We start from the raw sequence: 24,536 nt of genomic DNA on the forward strand, positions 1-24,536 counted from the left end.
CCTTCTGGAATGTGCCTTTGCAAAGAAGGTCTGGAAAGAGATGCAGCGGTCTTTGTCGCGGTCCATCTCGAGCAGCTCGGTAACACAGGACTCTGTGCTCTATGGACTGTTCCCAGGGACGCACACCGAGACAAACATCAACTGCTGCTGGAGGACCATCAACTCGATGAAAGACACCCTTTGGTCTGCCCGAAACTTGCTGGTCTTCCAGAGTAACCATGGTGGGGAGATGCCGGAGTTGGACTGGGGTGGACAAATGTAAGAAGTCACACAACACCAGGTTATAGTCCAACAGCTTTATTTGAAATCACAAACTTTCGGAGCGCTGCTCCTTCATCAGGTGAAGTGGAGAAATGCATAAAGACACAGCTTATATAGTCAGAGAATCATGTCAGATGTTTACAGGTAATGTTTCCAACTGCCATTTATCACACCTCGGCAGAGAGATAATCACAGCAATCAAAGGTGTGAATGGTGTCCAAACAGGTCAGTCAGGAAAACATTACATCGAAGAACAATGAGGTGGGGGTCACAAGGGGTCAAATATTGCAGATGCTGGGGTCTGTATGAAAAACAAAAAAAAACAAAAAACATTTTTTTTGCTGGAAATCACAGCAGGTCCGGCCGCATCTGTGTAGAGAGAACAAGCCAATGTAGACTCGAGTCTGGATGACCCTGCATCAGGTGGGGTTATATGTAGCGTGACATGAACCCAAGATTTCGGTTGAGGCCGTCCTCATGGGTGCGGAACTTGGCTATCAGTTTCTGCTCGACGATTTTGCGTTGTCGTGTGTCTCGAAGGCCGCCTTGGAGAATGCTTACCCAAAGATCGGAGGCTGAATGTCCTTGACTGCTGAAGTGTTCCCCGACTGGGAGGGAACACTCCTGCCTGGTGATTGTTGCGCGGTGTCCGTTCATCCGTTGTCGCAGTGTCTGCATGGTCTCGCCGATGTACCATGCTCCGGGGCATCCTTTCCTGCAACGTATGAGGTAGACAACGTTGGCCGAGTCACATGAGTATGTACCATGTACCTGGTGGGTGGTGTCCTCACGTGTGATGATGGTATCTGTGTTGATGATCTGGCATGTCTTGCAGAGGTTGCTGTGGCAGGGTTGTGTGGTGTCGTGGTCGCTGTTCTCCTGAAAGCTGGGTAATTTGCTGCGAACGATGGTCTGTGAGGTTAGACGGCTGTTTGAAAGCGAGTAGTGGAGGCGTGGGGATGGCCTTAGCGAGGTGTTCGTCGTCATCAATGACATGTTGAAGGCTGCGAAGAACATGGCGTAGTTTCTCCATTCCGGGGAAGTACTGGATGACGAAGGGTACTCTGTTGGTTGTGTCCCGTGTTTGTCTTCTGAGGAGGTCTATGCGATTTTTCGCTGTGGCCCGTCGGAACTGTCGATCGACGAGTCGAGCGTCATATCCCGTTCTTACAAGGGCATCTTTCAGTGTCTGTAGGTGTCCATCGCGTTCCTCCTCGTCTGAGCAGATCCTGTGTATTCGCAGGGCTTGTCCATAGGGGATGGCTTCTTTAACGTGGTTGGGGTGGAAGCTGAAGAAGTGAAGCATCGTGAGGTTGTCCATGGGCTTGCGGTAGAGTGAAGTGCTGAGGTGTCCGTCTTTGATGGAGATTCGTGTGTCCAGGAATGAAACCGATTCTGAGGAGTAGTCCATGGTGAGTTTGATGGTGGGATGGGACTTGATGTTATCATGTAGTCTTTTCAGTGATTCTTCGCCGTGGGTCCATAGGAAGAAAATGTCGTCGATGTATCTGGTGTATAGCGTTGGTTGGAGATCCTGTGCAGCGAAGAAGTCTTGTTCGAACTTGTGCATGAAGATGTTTGCGTATTGGGGTGCGAATTTGGTCCCCATGGCTGTTCCGTGTGTTTGGGTAAAGAACTGGTTGTTGAAGGTGAAGACATTGTGGTCAAGGATGAAGCGAATGAGTTGCAGGATGGTGTCTGGAGATGGGCTGTTGTTGGTGTTGAGTACTGAGGTTCCTGACTGACCTGTTTGGACACCATTCACACCTTTGATTGCTGTGATTATCTCTCTGCCGAGGTGTGATAAATGGCAGTTGGAAACATTACCTGTAAACATCTGACATGATTCTCTGACTATATAAGCTGTGTCTTTATGCATTTCTCCACTTCACCTGACGAAGGAGCAGCGCTCCGAAAGTTTGTGATTTCAAATAAAGCTGTTGGACTATAACCTGGTGTTGTGTGACTTCTTACATTCTTCCAGAGTAAGGAGTTGTCCACGACCGAGTGTTGCAGACTGGCACATTCCAAGGTCCAGGAGTACATGCTGAGGGACGCAAAGGCACGATGAGGAAGGGCCACAGTTTAAGGCCCTCCTGCCACTGTACAGCGAGGGGCTGGAACCAGTGTAAAAAAAAACCTCAGGCCGTATGACGCAGAAATGCTTAAATGAAAATGTACTTGGAATCTGTTTGTGTAAATAGAGTACTGCATTCATCTGTATTATGCTATACATAATAGGATTTGCGAATTGTATTGTAATGTTTTTTAACAAGTATTGAAATGTATAATGAAAATGTATTGCAATTTGTCTCTGTAAATTAAGTGCCATGTTGTATTGTACCACATGAAATGTGATGTGGACTGTACTGTAATGCATTTGAACAGATTTTTATGAATAAATATATTTTTGAAACAAAAAAATGGGGAGGGGGACAATGTAGATTCACATCAGATTCTCTGGCAGTCTGGTAGGACTTGTTTTGATCTTGGGTAGGATAAGAGAGAAAAGGGAAACTGTGCATGAAATCCTTAGTAACTGTGTACAATTCGATAATAATCTACTTCCTCCCCGTCTGGAGAGGTAGACTTTGAATTCACAGCTTAAGAGTCTGATTTTGGGGTGAAGGTGGCAACATACTGCAGACACGTTTACCCAGCTGAGTGGCACCCTCCTCATCTTTTGACAATCGGTACCTCTTGACCAATCTGCAGTTCTTTGGCATCAATTTGCTGAAAACCAGTTCGGAACCAATATGTAGCTCAAAAGGTTTATTTTTCCAACCTTACTTCCACCTCTAAGATGGATATTGATAGCAGGCAGCCAGAACAGATAAGGTAAGTGAATTGTTTTAAGCTTCAAACAATAAAGGGCAGCATAGATTATTAGCTATAAAATCAATGAGAGAGAGAACAGGGGAAAAAAAAGTAGACGATGTCAAGCACAAGTTTTTCATTTATTTCTAATTACGCAAAATTGTGATTTGCTTTTATCGGGTTACTGCAGCAATAAATTTCTCTCTCTTTACAGCCTCATGTTAGCTGACATTGTACAAAACCAGTAGGCTCAGGGAGACAGGAATTTCCCTGGACTCACAAGCAGTTTAAGGGTTAAGGTTATAGGGGCTAATCCAGGAATTTAAAAAAGTTAACATTTACAAAACAAATGTATTTACTCATGCAGATAGAAATCCTAATGGCTGATTTCTGACTCATCGGATTTAGTACAAAGGGCGTTTAACTTTGAGCGATGTGTAAAGCAGTGATAGCAAATTATCCGTGTATTATAAACATTTAATTTACCATTCCACTGAAGTCAAAAGAAGGGAAAATCGGGCAAGGTGAAGAATAGACTGCCAATTCGATACCGTCCATTTTATGCCATTGCCCAAAATTAAAATCACCCCAAACGAGGTCGATTATGAATGGCCTCACCGGGCGTAAGCCTGTTTGATACCCTGCAGCTAGCCCAGCAAATTGAAAATTGGCCAGAGCCTCAAAATCACGGCCGCCACTTCAGCGGCGGAATGGGCAGCCAACCAGCAGACTCAGCCTGTCGACTGTCCAAAGGTCAAAATCTACCCCCTTCACTACAGCACTCAGTCACTTCTGAGACAACCCACCATGGCTTTAGTGGGTGGATGAAGACATATAATGCTCATGTTCTGAAAGCCCTCTTCCTATAGCTGGGGCTCTTTTCTCTAGAAAATAGAAGACTGAGGGGTGACCTGATAGAAGTCTTTAAAATTATGAAAGGGTTTGATAGGGTAGACGTAGAGAAGAGGTTTCCTCTTGCAGGCGAGACCAGAAGTTGGGGCCATAAATATAAGATAGTCACCAATAAATCCAATAGAGAATTCAGGAGAAAATTCTTTACCCGGAGAGTGGTGAGAATGTTGTACTCGCTACCACAGGGCGTAGTTGAGGTGAATAGCATAGATGCATTAAAGGGGAAGCTAGAAAAACATGAGAGAGAAAGGAATACTGTAGAAGGATTTGCTGATAGGGTTAAATGATGAGGGGTGGGATGAAACTCGTGTGGACCAGTTGGGCCAAATGGCCTGTTTCTGTGCTGTAAATTCTGTGTAATCCTATGTATAAATCTCCAAACACTTTGGGGTAAAAATTGGGTAGCTAATTTTAGCGCCCCGAAAAAGTTACCGCCCCCGCGGCCGATTTTCCCAGGTAGCGCCCTGAGAGGGAGGAGGGGCGCTACTGGAAGCGCCGCAGCCCTCTTGGGACACTGCGAGCCAATATCGCGCCACAACGTGCCGCGGTACTGCAGGCCTTCCTCCCCTTATTAAAGGGGAGGGGCCTGGTGCAGCACGTCCCGGCGCCCAGCTAGGCCACCAGGGATCGGGAGTGATGGCAAATGAGGCCGGCACGCAAGGAGTGCCAGGCTCACAGAGAGCAGTCGGCACCCCGCAAGGGGTGGGGGGGGGGGGGGGGCAGGTGCTGGCAGGCAGCCAGCAACAAAAATGGCTGCCCGCCACCTCCCCTTTAACTAGCGCCGCCCCGGCCGCAGGTAGGCCCCCCTGACCCCGTCGGACATAGCATCTGGCAGTAAGTCGGGAGGCGCCACCCAATATTACAGCCGGGGCGCGAGCGGGGCGCTGCGCGCGGCGATGATGTCATCGCCGGCGGCGCAGCGCCACCGCTAACCTCCTGCTGAATTTCGCGGGAGGCGTTAGCGGCACCGTGCCCAGGCGCTAGTTGATTTGGACGGGAGGCGCAAATCAACCGAATTTAGCCCCCTTTTTAAGAGTGTTGGACAATCTTTATAACCTTCCAGGTGATTAGCATGCCGCTTCAAAAACAGAGCAACTTGAGTCTGATATTTAATCTTGGTCAATAGCACGGGATGCTTTCCAACACGGGATAACGTCTCTAAATTCCCCAATACTTAACATGTTTTTATTTATAGAACAGCTGCACATTCCCATGAACGGCACATACAGACAAATCCCCCAGGACTACCTCCTTTCAGACAACATCCGACACAATCCAAAGCTGTGCAGACAGAATGAGGTCATTTCAAGTTAACATTCCTTCTTGGCCAGTCCTTGCTCCAGTAACAATTTATGTTGCACATGCAGTTTCCTTTATATTTTATTAAAGCAGCTTATTCTAGTTATTAACTTTAAACCTTCCTAATTTTAAGGAAGCAAATGTTATAATCAGTTCGGTTTAGAACCTTCGAGGTGCTGTCAACTCCTAATATTCAGTTCAGAATCATTGGGGGAGAAATTGGGTGGAGCCGCAAACGGGGCGCCAAGCTCGCCTGGGCGCCGGATTTAGTGCAGCGATCGGAGCAGTTGCGACCGCCGGAAATTCAGCTTGAACGCCCCAAGAGGGACACGGGGCGAGGCTCGAGGTGCTCCGCGTCCCTCTTAGGGCGCTGAAACTGAATATCGCAGCGCAACGTGCCGCAGCGCCACACGCTGCGGCACGGCGCGCTGCGGTACTGCAGGCCTTCCTCCCATTCTTAAGGGGGAGGGGCCTGCACCAGCACGGTGAGCGATCGCGAGTGCCAGCAAAAGAGCCCGGCACCGAGGAGAAGTGCCGGGCTCTCGGAAAACAGCCGGCACTGCCGCGGGGGGAGATCAGGAGGCCGGGGATGGAGGTGCTGGCAGGCGGCCGCCGAAAAAACGGCCACCCTGCACCTCCACCTTAATTTGCGCCACTGCCACCACAAGTAGGCCCTGTGAACCGGGCGCGATTAGTGAACGGTGCTACAGAGGTGGGCGCTACCGAATATCGAGATCGGGGCGGTAGCGGGGCGCTGCGCACACCGATGACATCATCGGTGGCGGCGCAGCGCAACAGGCTAACACCGCCATTAGCGCCCCAGCTAAATATCACGGGAGGCATGGCCAGTGGCGCTAAAGCCACTGAGTGCCCTCTTTAGGCGCTAACTGGTGGCGCAGCCCACCGAATTTCTAGGCCATTGTTTTTTTTACAAAACTTCATGAGCCACTGTACTTCTACAGTTGAATTTTGCTGTGGTGGAACCTATTCTAACACAAACTACAAAAGAACCATACTTCTAGATAAAACTTGCTTTTCCCTCTGCCTCCTCTGTAAATCCACTGGTTCAAAGAGTCTTCTTTAGAAAGATTTATTAACCACACATTTAATTAAACCATTCTTACAGATTTAGCAAATTCAAAACAGATTTTGTTGCCTTCATCCGACTGCTGTTGGTGGGACATTGCTGGCACAAGAACAGCTGCTGTATTTGCCTACATAAGTCTCTGCACGTCATTGTACGAAAAGTTTTGAAGTAGTATAATATTAAAGTCAATTATTGATTGGTGAACGGTCAAGTGATGACTGGGAAATGCATCAGTTCATAATCACGAAGATTGCTGTAAATACTGAGGCTGCTCACATTGCCAGAATTGTTTACAACACGTTTTGAATGCGGGTGTTCACCTCAGGATTTTACTGCATTAATTACATAGAACGTAGAGTACAGAAAGAGACCATTCGGCCCAACTGGTCCACGCCGGTGTTTATGCGCCACACAAGCCTCCTCCCACCCCTCCTCATCTAACCCCATCAGCATAACCTTCTACCTCATGTGTTTATCCCGCTTACCCTTAAAATACATCTATGCTACTCGCCGCAACTACTCCATGTGGTACTGAGTTCCACTTTCTAACCACTCTCTGGGTAAAAAAGGTCCTCCTGCATTCCCTATTGGATTTATTAGTGACTATCTTATATTTATGGCCCCTAGTTTTGGTCTCTCCATAAGAGGAAACATCTTCGCTACGTCTAATTGGTTTTTAGAAATGCCCCGGTCGCTGATCCTCGAGGAGTTAACGTGACGTCACTCAGCTGCAGTTCATCTGCAGCACTGGATTTAAATTTCAGACATTTCCTTCTGCCAAAGCCAGCCGCTTTTATCCCAGATTAGTCTACAATTATTACTAAATGCACACGGACAAAAACAAAGACTAGCAAGGATCTCATCACTAGAATAGTCTCGTTTTCAGAAGGAAACGTGGTAGAGGAATCGCCATAGTAACTCCTTTGATTACAATGACTGAAACTTACTACCCAATCTCAACCTTCAAAGCCAGCTGTGCAAAAAGCAGCAACAGGTCAACCTTCAAAGCCTGCATTGAAATATTATTTAGCATAATATAAACCATCACAGTTCCCCAAGATGTAAACACATCGGAACATGTTAAATGTTATTTAAATTTGACATTCTGAGGAACGGTTTGGCAGCTGATGTCCAAAAGTTTTACCTTCTTTCTAAATTAACGGAAGGGTCTTTCAGATGGTTTTCACAATCAGCACCAATGAGATTAGGCTGCACTGAGAATGTAAGAACATAAGAAATAGGAGCAGGAATAGTCCACTCGGCCCCTTGAGCCTGCTCCGCCATTCAATAAGATCATGGCTGATCTTGGGCTCAAAGCCACTTCCCAGCCCGCTCCCCATAACCCTTCACTCCATTATCTTGCAAAAATTTGTCTATCTCCACTTTAAATGTATTTAAATGACCTAGCCTCCATAGCTCTCTGGGGCACAGAACTCCACAAATTTACAACCCTCAGAGAAGAAGCTCCTCCTCATCTCAGTTCTAAAAGGGCGACCCTTTATTCTAAAACTGTGCCCCCGAGTTCTAGATTTCCCCACAAGGGGAAACATCCTCTCTGCATCTACCCTGTCGAGTCCCCTCAGTATCTTATATGTTTCGATAAGATCACCTCTCATTCTTCTAAATTCCAATGAGTATAGGCCCAACCTGCTCAACCTTTCCTCATAAGTCAAACCCCTCATCCCTGGAATTAACCTAGTGAATCATCTCTGAACTGCCTCCAATGCAAGTATATCCTTCCTTAAATAAGAAGACCAAAACTGTACGCAGTACTCAAGGTGTGGTCTCAGCAGGACTTCCCTGCTTTTATACTCCCACCCCTTTGAAATAAAGGCCAACATTCCATTTGCCTTTTTGATTACTTGCTGTACCTGCATGTATAGCAAAATCAGTAATATATAGATAATTAAAGAAAGACTTGCATTTATATAGCACCTTTCACGACCTCAGGACGTCTCAAAGCACTTTACAGCCAATGAAGTACTTTTGAAGTGTAGTCACTGTTGTAATGTGGGAAACGCGGCAGCCAATTTGCACATAGCAAGCTCCCACAAACAGCAATGTGATAATGACCAGATAATCTGATTATAGATTACAGAATTATGGTTAGGATGTGTGATTTGGTGCAGCACATCCTGTGACAAATGTCACGAATTTCTACTCTTAACATGAGTAGCACAATTTGCTAACCAAGCACTACAATCTTACAGAAAAAGTCCCAGAGCCAATGGAAATGGTGTTTTCCAAGAGGATCCGAATTATTTGCTTGCTGCAATAAACCACTTGTTTATATGTAGAAGGCACAATATTCCCTTGTAAAATGCAGTGAATCAAGTCTCGATACCAATTCTGTTTTAAATTGTATTAAACGTTTTAGCACAAGCGGAGACCATTCGGCCCATCAATCCCCCTCTCTCAGGGTAGCCCAACATCTTTTGTGATCCCCGTGACAACCACTGCCAGCAAAATCAAAAAACTTCAATGAAAATGGCAGCAAACTGTTCCTATCAACTTCACTTCTATATATTGCATAGACACGTGGAGACTGTTACAAGAATGAACACAGCTCAAGACTGAGACATTAATAAACTGTTTGAGTTAATCTTTTGCACTTCATGACATCGACTTCTTGCTGACGTATTGCCTTAGCACAGTCTCCAACCTATTAATTATATTTTATGCAATGTCCCCTGAATAATAAAACTTTAATCTCATCAGAGTCTAGAAATTACTGTCAGTAATGTTATCGCATGAGTGAGGTCATATCAGATTCCTTTTGCTGCTATTTTAATGAAAGAGTTTATCTTAACACTTAAATTATTGGAGAGAGGAATTTGACACGAGTGCATTAGGAATTTGTATGGTAACAGTAATGTCTACTCTTATGCATTTCAATGTAAAAGTTCTACTGTACCACAACAATCAGTAGCCTGAGGTAAAGGCCAAGATTTTCTAACCAGCAAGAACCTACTTATTTTACAATTGTCACTCTGTTGGCTGTAAGGGTTACCACTGGTATTAACACTGACTGGAAAATTCAAGACTAATTACTCGTTAAGACTCTAAGGTTACTGATGATCAATTAGTGGTGCAATAATAATTCAGGCATCATTTTACATAAAATGACATAAAATTTACAGTACAGAAACAGGCCATTCAGCTGAACTGGTATGTACCAGTGTTTATGCTCCACACGAGCCTCCTCCCACCCTACTTCATCCAACCCTATCTGGTTATTTTGACACTGAAATTTTCTAGACTGTGAGTGAACAGTATGGAGTTATGAGCTGCTCGTGCTACTCTCTTCAAGCAGAGCATGTAGGCTTAAAAGTGCACTGTTATTTGGCCTCCAACTGTGGGTGAAATATTAAAAATTAGGAAGGAAACGATAGGTTAGGCAACTCTGTATTAACGTTAAAAACTTGAAAGTAAAATTGACCACTAAAGAAAATTCAAATTGTTTTCTGGAAAACTGAAGTCACACTGTGTATCTTTCGAAAACTGCTTCAAACTGGCACAGGATATGCAGTATATCTGTCCTGTGGGTAACTGGGCACATTTTGTTCTGACGTATATCCTGATAAAGAATGTTTTAAAATTCTACCAGCAATTTAACACAGGAATGTAAAACTTGCAATGAATCAATTACGTCACTTCTGTACAATGAGTTTATTTTTATTTTTTTTTAAAAGACATTGCACTTCAGCCTTTTAAAGTAGCTTCAGATTGTTTATTTTCAAATGTAAGCCTACACTATTTAATATAAGATGAGCTCAGTGGTTACCACCGGAAATAGCTCTCCATTTCTGCTTTGTTCAGCAAGTTTGCAACTGAAAGGGGAAGAACTAAGATTAAAAAAAGCATTTAGCTGATGAATGTAAAATTAGCCCTACAGCATTACACAGCACTTCTACTGTTCTGATCTATAGGGGGGAATTTTAACACGGGTGAGATTGGGTGCGAGTGGGAGGTTAAATGGGCAAAAATTCCAAACGTGTCAAGCAGCCGGCTCCAACACGCCGATGTCCGAGTTTTACTGAGGCAGGACAAGAGGCAAGCAGCCAAGCCGCTCCCAGGAGGCGGGTTGGTATTTTAAATATGTTAATGAGGCTGGAAGCTTTGGAATTAACCTGCTTTGCCGGTTATATAGTGGCCGGCTGGATTTCCCAGGTCTCGGGAAAGCCGGCAGCTGCAGCGAGGCGAGGACAGCCTCGGGATCACTCTTTGTGCGCCAGGAGGAGCAGCTGGGCTTCCTCCTGCACCCCCACGTTCCCCCACCATCATACCTAAACCCCCCACCCCCTCCCGCCCGGGATCAGACCCCCCACAACCCCCACCGGGGTCAGAGATCGAACCTACCTGGTCCTGCGACCTCCCCCAGAATGCTTCCCGCCCGACTGGAAGCCAAGCCTGTCAATCAGGCTGACTTCCGGGCGGGGAACCGGCCAGGGCCAAGAGTCACATGCTAACATGTGGCGAAACGAAGAATTCCGGATTTTCCATCCGAAACTCCAAGCCGGCCTACACAGCCCCGCCTCAGTAAATATCCAGTCCATATTCTCCACTCTTTTCAGACAGACACTAAACAAGAATCATAGGATTACATAGGATATATGGCATAGAAACAGGTCATTCGGCCCAACCAGTCCCTGCTGGCGTTTATGCTCCACTCGAGCCTCCTCCCGTCTTTCCTCATCTAAATCAATCAGCATAACCCTCTATTCCTTTCCTCCTCATATGGTTGTCCAGCCTCCCCTTAAATGCATCTATACTATTCGCTTCAACGGCTCCCTGTGGTAGCGAGTTCCACATTCTCACCACTCTTTGGGTAAAGAAGTTTCTTCTGAATTCCCTTTTGGATTTCTTGGTGACTATCTTATATTGAGGCCTCTAGTTATGCTCTTCCCCACAAGTGGAAACATTCTCTCTGTATCCACTCTATCAAACCTCTCAGAATTTTAAAGACCTCGATTAGGTCACCCCTCAGCCTTCTTTTTCAAGAGAAAAGAGACCCAGTCTGTTCATCCTTTCCTGATATGTATACACTCGCATTTCTGGTATCATCCTTGTAAATCTTCTCTGCACCCTCTCCAATGCCTCTGTATCCTTTTTATAATATGGCAACCAGAACTGCACGTAGTACTCCAAGTGTGGTCTAACTGAGGTTCGATACAGGTTTAGCATAGCTTCCCTACTTTTCAATTCTATCCCTCTAGAAATAAACCCTAGTGCTTGGTTTGCCTTTTTTATGGCCTTGCTAACCGGTGGCGCAACTTGTAGTGATCTGTGTATTTGTACTCCGAGATCCCTTTGTTCCTCGACCGCACCTAGACTCGCACCCTTCAAGTGATGTGACCTCCCTATTCTCCCTATCAAAATGTAATCTCACATTTATCTGTGTTGAACTTCATTTGCCAATTATTTGCCCATTCTGTAAGTTTATTAATGTCCTCCTGTAATTTGTTGTAGTCCTCCTCAGTATTGACTATCCCCTCCAATTAGGTATCATCTGCAAATTTAGAAATTGTGTTTGATTCCAAAGTTTAAATCGTTAATGTAAATTGTGAACAGCAGTGGTCCCAGCACTGATCCTTGTGGAACACCACTACCCACCTTCTGCCACTGTGAATAGCTACCCTTTACCCCTACTCTCCGCTTTCTGTCTTGAAGCCAGCTAGCTATCCATTCTGCTACTTGTCCCTGACTCCGCATTCTCTAACCTAGTTCTTCAGTCTATTATGGGGTACCTTATTGAAGGCCTTTTGAAAATCTAGATAAATTATATCTACTGCATTACCATTGTCTACTCTCTCTGTTACCTCTTCAAAAAATTCAATAAGGTTGGTCAAGCAAGATTTTTCCCTTTTGAAATCCATGCTGACTATTCATTATTTTACTTTCTGTTTCTAGATGTTCTTGTATTGTCCCCTTTAGTAGAGATTCCATTATTTTTCCTACTACCGATGTTAAGCTGACTGGTCTATAATTCCCTGAACATGTTCTATCCCTTCTTAAATATAGGTATTATGTTAGCTGTCCACCAGTCCTCTGGCACTACACCTTTTTCTAACGAATTATTAAATATTTGTAGTAATGCCTCTGCTATCTCTTCCCTAGATTCTTTTAAAATGCATGGATGCAATCCATCTGGACCATGGATTTTATCCTCTTTGAGTTTGATTAGTTTATTTAATATATCCCCTTTTTTATTTTAAATGCACTTAACTCATTACTCATCTCATCATCCAATGTCATGTCCACCTGGTCCATCTCCCTGGTAAATACCGAAGCAAAATAATGATTTAATATTTCCACCATCTCCCTATTGTTACCTGTGGTATTGTCCTGTCTATCCCTTAATGGCCCTATTCCCATCCCAACCTTCCTTTTTTTAATTGATGTGCCTGTAAAATATTTTACTATTTTGTTTTATGTTCCTTGATAACTTAATTTCATAGTTCCTCTTTGCCCTCCTAATTGATTTTTTTGACTTCTCTCCTAATCCCTTCATATTCTCTCTTATAATGCACTCCTTTGCTGTCTATGTACTTAATGTATGCTTCTTTCCTTACCCTCAATTGTTCCCTTATGTCTTTATTCATCCATGGAGTCTCATTAGTGTTTAGTTTGTTCTTTCCTTTTAGCGGAATATATTTTTCCTGCACTCTGTTGAACACAGTTTTAAATGTTTCCGTTTGTCGTTCTACATCATTGTTTGCCAATATTGTTGCTCATTTTATCTTCCCAAGTTCCATTCTCAGCCCCTCAAAAATCAGCTTTTCTCCAATCTATTAACCTGTTTTTTGTCATACTTATGTCCTTCTCTATTGTCATCTTAAAAAGTGTATTATATTATGGTCACTATTGCCTAGATGTTTCCCTACTTTTACTTCTCTTATCTGCTCTGGCTCATTCCCCATAACTAGATCCAATAGCTAATCCTCCCTTGTTGAGCTTTTTACATATTGGGTTAGAAAGGAGTCCTGTACACATTGTAGGAACTCCATTCCCTTATCCTCTTTACCTACCTCTTCTGTCCAATTAATATCGGGGTAGTTGAAATCCCCCATGATAATTATTCTATGTTTTTTACTAATTTCTCTAATTTGTCTACATATTTCTTCCTCCACCTCCCTTCCACTATTAGGTGGTCTGTAGACTATGCCTATTAGTGTGATTGATCCCTTACTATCTTTTATCTCTATCCATATGGATTCTATTTTTGTCTTGCTGATATCTACTTCCTTTTTTCTGCTGCCATTATGTTATCCCTAATAAGTACAGCTACTCCACCTTCCCCTTTTCCCTCTCTATCTTTTCTAAATGTTATACCCTGCAATGTTTAATTCCCAGTCCTGATTTTTCTGTAACCATGTCTCAGTAATCCCTACTATGTCTGGTTCCTCCCAATGCATGATTGCCTCCAGCTCCCCTGTTTTATTACAGACACTGTGTGCATTGCTGTACAGACAGTTTAGCTCATTTTTAATAGGATTTCCTCTCACTTTATGTTTAACCATCTTTTTAGATCCTGTTCTTTAACTTTATTTGCTCCCTTGCCGTCAATGTCCTCCCTTACTTTATTCTTTCCTTTGCTCACTTTTCCTGTTTTGTTTATATTTAGGCTGCTTACATTTCTTGTAGAGCCCTCCCCCCTTCTTACTAGTTTAAAGCCTTTAAATCATTGATGATACATACTTAATCTGCAGGAGTTTCAGGCAGCCCAAAGTTCCTGGAGCATGCAATTACTTTGAAACTCCACATAAACAATTGTGATCATGCTCACTGTCAGGGTATGTTTGTACAGCAATAAAAACCACAGCAGACATCAGCATCTATAATAACAAAAGATAGATGAATCTTTGGGGTGTAGACTCAGTTCTGATGAGAGGTTTACACCTAAAATGTTAACCTGTCTCTTCTCTTTTTAGATGTTTGTACGCATTGTGTATTTGCCGCATTTTCTGTTTTTTTCTTTTTACACCTGTAAAGGAAAGGAAACCCTTTACACCAAATCTCTGCAATAATGTCTATTCCTGGTAATTTGCTTTTTGAATTAAAAAAATTTAATAATTTGATTGAGCAATGTAAATGACACAGCAAAGTGGGAGTTTACAGCAACAACTTGTATTTATATAGCGCCTTTAACGTAGTAAAATGTCCCAAGGCGCTTCACAGCAGTGTTATTAGACAACAATTTGATTCGTGCTAAAATGAATTATCATGAATTAAGCGGAGCAGACTGTATGCTTTACCAGTTCCATTTTAGTTAGGGTACAAAATTTAAATTGACGCTGTCATACACTATTCAACTTAAAACAAACCTGGTAAAGCAGCTTACAAAATACCGTACTAGACAGTAATCCTCCTTAACCAACCACACGCATTTTAAAATGCATGATGATGACAGGTTTGAAAACAGTGTCCCAAGATCCTCCAAAATGCTGATTTGCTCATTTTACAGTGTAATCTAAAAGACCTCACGTCTACATATTAGCCACCTTACATTAAATTAAAGATTCAGATTCAAATGTGTAATGGGAGCAACCACCTGCATTTATATAGTGCCTTTAACGTAAGAAAAAGTCCCAAAGCATTTTACAGAGGAGGAAGGAGTGGGCAACAAACCTTTGCAGGAGACTTGGGATGAGGTAACTGAAAGTTTGGTTGAAGAGATGTGTTTTGAGAAAGATTTTGAAGGTGGGGGGAGAAATAAAAGGGGACAAAGGTTTGAGGAGGGAATTTCCAGAGAGTAGGGCCAAGGTGGCTGAAGGCTGTGCCACCAAAGGTGCAGAGGGAGGGATGATGCATTCTACTTCCAACATTATAATAACAAATTAAGAGTCAGGTTGATCTGAAATTCGGTGATCTGTTGTAGGAAAATACTTAATTGCACGAGAAACATAATGCCCTACTATGACAATGCACGAACTTCTGATGGAGTGAAATGCTTTCCTGTAGTATATTACCAAATTTCAAAAATATTCAACTACTGCTGCAATATTTTGCTTGTTATGTAATGCCACACAATTAATGTACCACCTTGTTATAATGAGCTGTAAATAATGCAAACCCACTTGTAACACCAGTTTCTAAATGGAGTCCTGCACTGAAAAAAATACACTATGTCTGTATACATGGGAATATAGTGAACTGATTGTGTTCTCCTTAGCTCCAAATAGGTGCCCTCCGCTCTGTGATTGGACTGGATGACAGTGCAGCTCATAGGATCATTAGGAACAGGAGTAGGCCATTCAACCCCTCGAGCCTGCTCCCCCATGATTGATTTGCACCTACCTGCTCATTCTAGGAACATAGGACCACAGGAAAATAGAAACAAGAGCAGATCATTTAGCCCCTCGAGCTTGTTCCGCCATTCAATGTGATCATGGCTGATCTGTGACCTAACTCCATATACCCGCCTTTGCCCCATATCCCTTAATACCTTTAGTTAACAAAAATCTATCAATCTCAGATTTAAAAGTAACAATTGACCCAGCGTTTGTGGAAGAGAGTTCCAAACTTCACTACCCTTGGGGGAGTGCACTCACCTGCTCCTGCCCTCCCATCTGTCCTAAGCTCTCCCTTCACAGGCTCAAATCTGTGCCCTCTTGTCCTGATGCCTTGACATATCTGAAAGTAATGCCCCTTGTTTCCTTTCTTTTTTTTTTATTTGTTCCTGGGATGTGGGTGTCGCTGGCAAGGCCAGCATTTATTGCCCATCCCTAGGTGCCGTTAAGAAGGTGGCGGTAGTGAGCCGCCTTCTTGAACCGCTGCAGTCCGTGTGGTGAAGGTACTCCCACAGTGATGTTAGGGAGGGAGTTCCAGGATTTTGACCCAGCGACGATGAAGGAAAGGCGATATACTTCCAAGTCAGGATGGAGTGTGACTTGGAGGGGAACTTGGAGGTGGTGGTGTTCTCATGCACCTGCTGCCCTTGTCCTTCTAGGTGGAAGAGGTTGCGGGTTTGGGGGGTGCTGCTGTAGAAGCCTTGGCGAGTTGCTGCAGTGCATCTTGTAGATGGTACACACTGCAGCCACAGTACGCCGGTGGTGGAGGGAGTGAATGTTTAAGGTGGTGGATGGGGTACCAATCAAGTGGGCTGCTTTGTCTTGGATGGTGTCAAGCTGCACTCATCCAGGCAAGTGGAGAGTAGTCCATCACTTCCTTCCTTACTTGTGCCTTGTAGACGGCTTTGGGGAGTCAGGAGGTGAGACACTCACCACAGAATACCCAGCCTCTGACCTGCTCTTGTTGCCACAGTATTTATGTGGCTGGTCCAGTTAAGTTTCTAGTTAATGGTGACCCCCAGGATATTGTTGGTGGGGGATTTGGCGATGGTAATGCCATTGAATGTCAAGGGGCAGTGGTTAGATGCTCGAAAGTTACCTGCCACTTATCAGCCCAAGCCTGAATGTCATCCAGGTCTTGCTGCACACGGGCATGGACTGCTTCATTATCTGAGGAGTTTCTCAATCATAACATCCCTGGTTTCTCTATAGTGACATCCCTGGGAACTGCTCAACAGAAGCAAGATGCTTTCCAACCCCAGTGGAGATGGGGAAATTCAGCATATGGACTGAGCGCATGAATCTTAATAGCCTGGCAACTGGTACAGCAACACATGCCCAAACATGTATGAAAGATTATGTTGTCATTTGTACATCTGTTGCGCTGATGTAGACAAAACAGTTTCACGTATTAGTATTTCATAGATTTATTTTAATTGCCTGGCCAAGGTGTTCTTTTTTGTTGCCCATCCAGGAAATATTAGCAGTGGCAGGTTGCAAGGCCATTTAAACACACGAAATGATGTATATTTTAAGAGTGAATCCACATCAAAATAAGTGCACTTTAAAATCTCAATGACGTCACCTGATAATTACTGATAAACGGCAGGACTGTTGTTTTGTTTAGCAAAATCAGAAGCTAAGCAATTAAAAGCTTAACAAAATGTTAACGCTGAAATGCACTGTAATAAAAATACTCTAACGTTTTCTATTGTTTTAAAGAAATTATTACAATGTTTAATGAGAAATTTGACACAAAAACAGCAGAGCGTTTGATAATGAAATTATGTTGCAGGAAATACTGGTCGTGCTACTATAGATGATGACTACCTGGTTGCTTACAAAACAATAATTGAGGCGCTTTAGATGACATCTTAAACTGTAAGAGCAAAACAACAAAGAGTTGGCAATGATAATCTGGCGATCTCAATTGTTTTGAAGTCACTTACCGCGCCTTTTTAAAAGGTGTTGTGCAGAAATTGGGGCGATCTTATTCCGCTTTGAACAGTGCAGTCACTAACTGCCAGTACATTTTCTGTTGGTACATTCCATGTCTTTGATTCATAATGACAGTCACACTGAGGGATTAGCGATTGTAAAACAACTTTCCCAAGACATGTACATGATTAGCACTTGATCACTGCTGTATTCTGTACCCAAAAATAATAACCTGCTCATTTCTATACCATACAATCCAGCATTTAAAAAGTGAAACCCAAGAAATGGATTAAACACACAAGCCTTACATGAAATTTCTACTGAAAAAAAAAAGTTTCTCCAAATATCCTTATATAAGTTATATATATATGTTGTCAATTTATCTGACTTCGGTTACTAAAAATCAACAAACTGCTTTCTAGAGGAGATATTAATCTAAAATAATTGGGGAGCCTGGCCAGTGGGGTTGCTGGTTGAGACAAGCCCAGTCTCAGACCGTTAGATACAGACCAATAGAGATTTTACAAGGCTCACTCCAGTTTACTCACTCTGTCAGCCTCCCACCTCTTCTCTGGGCTCAGCTCTTTCCGCTTTTTCACCGCGACACACCGTGCACGCACACAGTAAGAGCTGGCTGGTAAAAGTGGGTTCTTGCATTTGTGCTGAAGCGGATGCTGCGAGTCCTTGTTATCTTTCAAAGTACTGCCGATATTTTAGCCTGGCACGCGCAACCGTTCCCACCTCCCGGCTCAGCGCGCCGCAGGTCCTAATGCCCCAGAAATTGAAAGGCTGTGTGTCACTTAAGGAGCAATATATATTTCGCTTCTAAGGAAATGAAAGTTTCTTTTTCTCAACAGAATTAGGTGCTGAAATCGATTCAAAATATATTCGATCATTTTTAAATTTAATGAATAATGTTAGAACAAAATAAAGAAAAAAACATAACTCCTTATTTAACTAATAGCTTTCTCAAAATATTTATGTTTCGAAATTGTGGCACTTCCATTCATTACAAATAGGTAACAATGTAAAGTTTATTGAATTTGATAAATTTAAGAATATCAACCAGGTCCGTATGAAAAGTGACTCAGACAAACACAAAAAAGTATTGGGTGAAATATGCTGTACAATATTATTACATGAATATTTAACATATCCACTTTTTTTTATTCGTTCATGGAATGTGGGCATCGCTGGCAAGGCCAGCATTTATTGCCCATCCCTAATTGCCCTTGAGTAGGTGGTGGTGAGCTGCCTTCTTGAACCGCTGCAGTCCGTGTGGTGAAGGCACTCTCACAGTGCTGTTAGGGAGGGAGTTCCAGGATTTTGACCTAGCAACGATGAAGGAATGGTGATATACTTCCAAGTCAGGATAGTGTGTGACTTGGAGGGGAACTTGGAGGTGGTGATGTTCCCATGCGCCTGCTGACCTTGTCCTTCTAGGTGGAAGAGGTCGCGGGGTTGGGAGGTGCTACCGAAGAAGCCTTGGCGAGTTGCTTCAGTGCATCTTGTAGATGGTACACACTGCAGCCACGGTACACCAGTGGTGGAGGGAGTGAATGTTTAAGGTGGTGGATGGGGTGCCAATCAAGCAGACTGCTTTGTCCTGGATGGTGTCGAGCTTTTTGAGTGTTGTTGGAGCTGCACTCATCCAGGCAAGTGGAGAGTATTCCATCACACTCCTCACTTGCGCCTTGTAAATGGTGGAAAGGCTTTGGGGAGTCAGGAGGTGAGACACTCACTGCAGAATACCTAGCCCTGGCCTGCTCTTGTTGCCAAGTTTCTGGTCAATGGTGACCCACAGGATGTTGATGGTGGGGGATTTGGCGATGGTAATGCCAAGGGGCAGTGGATAGATTCTCACTTGTTGGAGATAGTCATTGCCTGGCACTTGTGTGGCGTGAATGTTACCTGCCACTTATCAGCCCAAGCCTGAACATTGTCCAGGTCTTGTTGCATGCGGGCATGGACTGCTTCATTATCTGAAGAGTTGTGAATGGCACTGAACACTGTGCAGTCATCAGTGAACATCCCCATTCCTGACCTTATGTTGGAGGGAAGGTCATTGATGAAGCAGCTGAAGATGGTTGGGCCTAGGACACTGCCCTGAGGAACTCCTGCAGTGATGTCCTGGGGCTGCGATGATTGACCTCCAACCACCACAACCATACTCCTTTGTGCTAGGTATGACTCCAGCCAGTGGAGAGTTTTCCCCCCGATTCCCATTGACTTCAGTTTTACTAGGGCTCCTTGATGCCACACTTGGTCAAATGCTGCCTTGATGTCAAGGGCAGTCATTCTCACCTCACCCCTGGAATTCAGCTCTTTTGTCCATGTTTAGACCAAGGCTGTAATGAGGTCGGGAGCCTTGGCGGAACCCAAACTGGGCATCAGTGAGCAGGTTATTGCATGAACCTCTTTTCTCCACTGTTTTAACAAGGGGTTAACTATCCCCAGTGAAGTACTGGCATAAGAGGGAATAAAGCCATTTTGTGATAGGATAGATGTAGGGAAGATGTTTCCACTTGTGGGGGAGTCCAAATCTAGAGGACACAAATATAAGATAGTCACTAATAAATCCAATAGGGAATTCAGGAGAAACTTCTGTACCCAGAGAGTGGTTAGAATGTGGAACCTGCTACCACAGGGAGTAGTTAAGGTGAATAGCATAGATACATTTAAGGGGCAGCTACATAAGTACATGAGGTGGAAAAGAATAGAAGGATATACGGATGGTGTTAGATGGAGCAGGGTGGGAGGAGGCTCGTGTGGTGCACAAACACCAGCATGGACCAGTTGAGCCAAATGGCCTGTTTCTGTGCTGTAAATTCTGTGTAATGGCCTCGCCCCTCCCTATCTCTGTAATCTCCTCCAGCCCCACAACCCCCCGAGATAGCTGCGCTCCTCTAATTCTGCCCTATTGAGCATCTCTGATTATAATCGCTCAACCATTGGTGGCCGTGCCTTCTGTCGCCTAGGCCAGGAATTCCCTGCCTAAACCTCTCCGCCTCTCTTTCCTCCTTTAAGACACTCCTTAAAACCTACCTCTTTTACCAAGCTTTTGGTCACCTACCCTGATTTCTCCTTATGTGGCTCGGTATCAATTTTTTTGTCTTATAATACTCCTGTGAAGCGCCTTGGGACGTTTTACTACATTAAAGGTGATATATAAATACAAGTTGTTGTTGTAAAAATACAGCAATGTGGGATTTTAGTGCTGAAATTTGAATTATCAGATAATTTGAATTAAGTCATTTTGAATTAAAGAGTAGACTTTGAAAGTAATTTACTGAAGTAAATAAATTGACATGATAATAAGTAAGGTAAAAGCAACAATCTTGTTTGAATCTCTAAGTCTTGTGATGTCACATTCTAAAATTCTAAGTGGCTTGCAATCCCCTACCATTAATGTTGTTTGACATGTCGTGTAGGTGAAGACAGTCATAAAGCAGCAAATAGTCTTTTAACTCTTTTTAGCCTGATATACAATTCTATATGAATGAAACACCCTTAGCAAGGAGCTGGGAGCTATAACCAAATGTTGAGGTTCAGGTGATGTTGATAAATTGTCCAGGTTCTGCTCTTTGTGATTTGACGAACTCTGAACCCTTCACTTCTACTGTCTTGTAACTCCTTTGTGGTATTTGTTTTCCTATGTATAAATCCTTCAAATACCACCAACTTTCTCAAAGGCAGATCATTAACAATCTATCCTTTTTTGGGATACCTTCAAGAATGCATTTTACTGATAGAGGCTAAGCCAGAAAACTACAGAATACAACACCGAATGTGAGGACAATTCTGTACATAATGTACAGAATGAGTGGCTAGCTGTTATGAAGAACAATTTGTTATGAAACTTCAGAGTTGCTGTATCTATTCAGAGAATAAAAACATGCTATATAATTGGTAGAGCAGAATAACACCACAGGCACTAAGACCTTGAGGAAGCCTTTCAGAGGACAGTAGGATCATTCAAAAAAGGCATTGCATCATTTGAATTAACTGAATGCAGTTAGAGGTTACAACAGATTGAACCTTGTACAGAAAATCGTACATGTTTGCTGTTTGTGGTTCATTGTTCATTACTGAATGTCCTCTTTTTATCAAAATTCAGTTGCAACAAACAACAACATATATGTGGTACATAAAGTGAAAATCAAAATCAAAACTGTATTATGTGACAGTTGATATCATATAATGTAGTAGGTGCAGGTCACTGTAAACAGATTTATGAATTTATCCTTTAGCAGCTTCTGATAGCCCTGATTTTAGGCTCCATTACCCCCATAAATAAAAAGAATCAGGGTGTAACAGAGTGGAAATTATGGGCGGAGATTAGTTGTGCTCAATTTACACCCACAGAGGTAAATTTTAACTATCGGGCGGCTGACATAGGAACAGAGGAACAAGAGTAGGACATTCAGCCCCTCGAACGTTCTCCGTCATTCAATTACATCATGGCTGATCTGTATCTTAATTCCATCTACCCCATTTGACTGATAAAGCAGCTAGCCAGCAGGCCGATAGTGCTGAAAGCAGGCCCGTCCACTGTGAGGCAGGAATCCCGCTGGGACCCTGCTACAATATTTCAATTATCTGATCTGAAAATTCACTTGAGTAAGCACCAGCCAAGTCAGACACATGAAGATGTTGCTCCTGACAAATATAGCATTTGTCACTTACTTGATGCACGTCATAGAGTCATAGGGGGCAATTTTGCCGGTGCTCAGGGGTCGGGTTTGGAGGCGGGACTGCTGGCAAAATCAAAAAGATTGGCAGCGGGTCCAGAACCCGCTTCCAACCCACCTCCAACCAATCTTCCCGGGAGTCAGGTCCCCGATTTGCGCAGGGACCCGACTCCTAGCAGCAGGAAGAGGATTATAGCCACTTAACTGCTTGTTAACAGGTAGTTAACAGGCAGTTAAGAGGCTTTTTCCAATTTTGACACTTCTACTGCGGGCTTCCCGACATCAGGACACCCTGCCAGGGTAAGTGTGGCATGTTGTGGGTCTACTGTAATGTTTGTGTATAGATGACAGCTGCAGAAGTGGTGTGAAGGATCCAATGGGACACTGGTGAGTTGCAGAGGTAAGAAAATGTTGGGAAAATCATTTTTAATGTGCTTATAATTCTCTGTACGTGACAAGCTTTGAAGTGTTTGTGTAGTCCCACCTCATTGGGAGAACCTCTCTCACCAGTGACAGATCGCTTCTGTAACCTCACCTGCAGCTGCCATCTGTTTTAGCCTAAGGAGAGAGTCACTGGAGAGCCTGAGTGCAAGGGCTCACTTTTGTACAGTGATTGTCAGTGTTTGCAGCACCTCAATGCTGTCAAATACTGAAAAATCATGTCAAACAAAAATGAGCATGTCCCCTTTAAGAAAACCGGCAGGTGACGTGTCATCAACTGATGCCATCTGACATTGGCCGGCAAGCTCACGGGGCGGGCTTAACAAGGCCAATTGACGCAAAATAGCATCTGTGCGTCGGACGTCGCTGGGGACAGGACTAGAACCCAAAAGGCAGCAGTCCCACCCCCAACGCGCCTCTTCAGGTAAAATCCCGACCATAGAGTCATAACGGCACAGAAGGAGGCCATTTGGCCCATCGAGTCCGTGCCAGCTCTCTGTAGAGCAATCCAGTCAGACCCATTCCCCCGCTCTATCCCCGTAGCCCTGCAAATTTATTTCCCTCAAGTGCCTATCCAGTCTCCCATTGAAAACATTGAGTGTCTCCACTTCCACCACTTCCATCGGCAGCAAGTTCCAGGTCATCACCACGCGCTGCGTAAAAATATTTTTCCTCACTTCCCCCCTGTATCTTTTGCCCAAAACCTTAAGGGGTAAAAATTGGGTAGCGCCCCCCCTTTGGGGTGCTACCTTCACCAGGGCGCTAATTTTAGCACCCTGAAAAAGTTAGCGCCCCCGTGGCCGATTTTCCCAGCGGCCCAAGAGGGAGGAGGAGCGCTACTGGAAGTGCCCCGCTCCATCTTGGGGCACTGCGAGCCAATATCGCGGCACATTGCGCCGCGGTACTGCAGGCCTTCCACCCCATATTAAAGGGGGGGGCCTGGCGCAGCGCGTCCCGGCGCCCAGCAGGGCCACCAGGGATCGGGAGTGACGGCAAACGAGCCCAGCACTCAAGAGAAGTGAGGGGCTCACGAAGATCAGCCGGCACCCCGCTGGGGGGATTCACGGGGGCCGGGGATAGCAATGGGGGCAGGTGCTGGCAGGCGGCCAGCAACAAAATGGCCACCCGCCACCTCCCCTCTAACTAGCACCGCCCCGGCCACAGGTAGGCCCCCCTGACCCCGGCGGACATAGCGTCTGGCGGTAAGTCGGGTGGGTGCCACCCAATATTACAGCTGGGGCGCGAGCGGGGCACTGCGCATAGCGATGATGTCATCGCTGGCAGCGCTAATGGTTAGCGCTGCCGCTAACCTCCCACTGAATTTCGCGGGAGGCGTTAGCGGCACCGCACCCAGACGTTACTTGATTTGTGCCTCCGTTAGCGCCCTCACAAACGGGAGGCGCAAACCAACCGAATTTGTGCCCTATATCTGTGTGTCCTAGTCCTTGTACCATTAATTAGTGGGAATAGCCTTTCCCCATCTACCCTATCCAAACCCATCATAATCTTGTACACCTCTATCAAAATCACCGCTCAACCTCCTTTGCTCTAATGAAAATAACTCAAGCTTCTCCAACCTGTCCTTGTAGCTAAGATCCCCCATCCCTGGAACCATTCTGGTAAATCGTCTCTGCACCTTCTCAAGGGCCTTCACATCCTTCCTAAAGTGTGGTGACCAGAATTGGACATAATACTCCAGTTGTGGCCTAACCAGCGCTTTATAAAGGTTCAGCATAACTTCTCTACTTTTGTACTCAATACCTCTATTTATGAAGCCCAAGATCCCATATGCTTTGCTAA

General features: G+C 44.3%; 1 protein-coding gene across 1 annotated transcript in view; it reads right to left on the reverse strand.

Moving 5' to 3' along the window:
* The window catches only part of tmem71 (transmembrane protein 71), a 73,801-nt gene extending 55,464 nt beyond the window's left edge, over positions 1 to 18,337 (reverse strand). Inside the window, exon 1 of the mRNA XM_085992590.1 lies at positions 18,153 to 18,337. The gene's annotated coding sequence lies outside the window, so the exon portion shown is untranslated. The remainder of the gene's footprint in view (positions 1 to 18,152) is intronic.
* Positions 18,338 to 24,536: the final 6,199 nt, after the last annotated feature.

The sequence above is a fragment of the Somniosus microcephalus genome, chromosome 7 (assembly GCF_052327205.1).
Source record: "Somniosus microcephalus isolate GS21.2 chromosome 7, FLI_Smic_1.0, whole genome shotgun sequence".
NCBI classification, from domain to species: domain Eukaryota; kingdom Metazoa; phylum Chordata; class Chondrichthyes; order Squaliformes; family Somniosidae; genus Somniosus; species Somniosus microcephalus.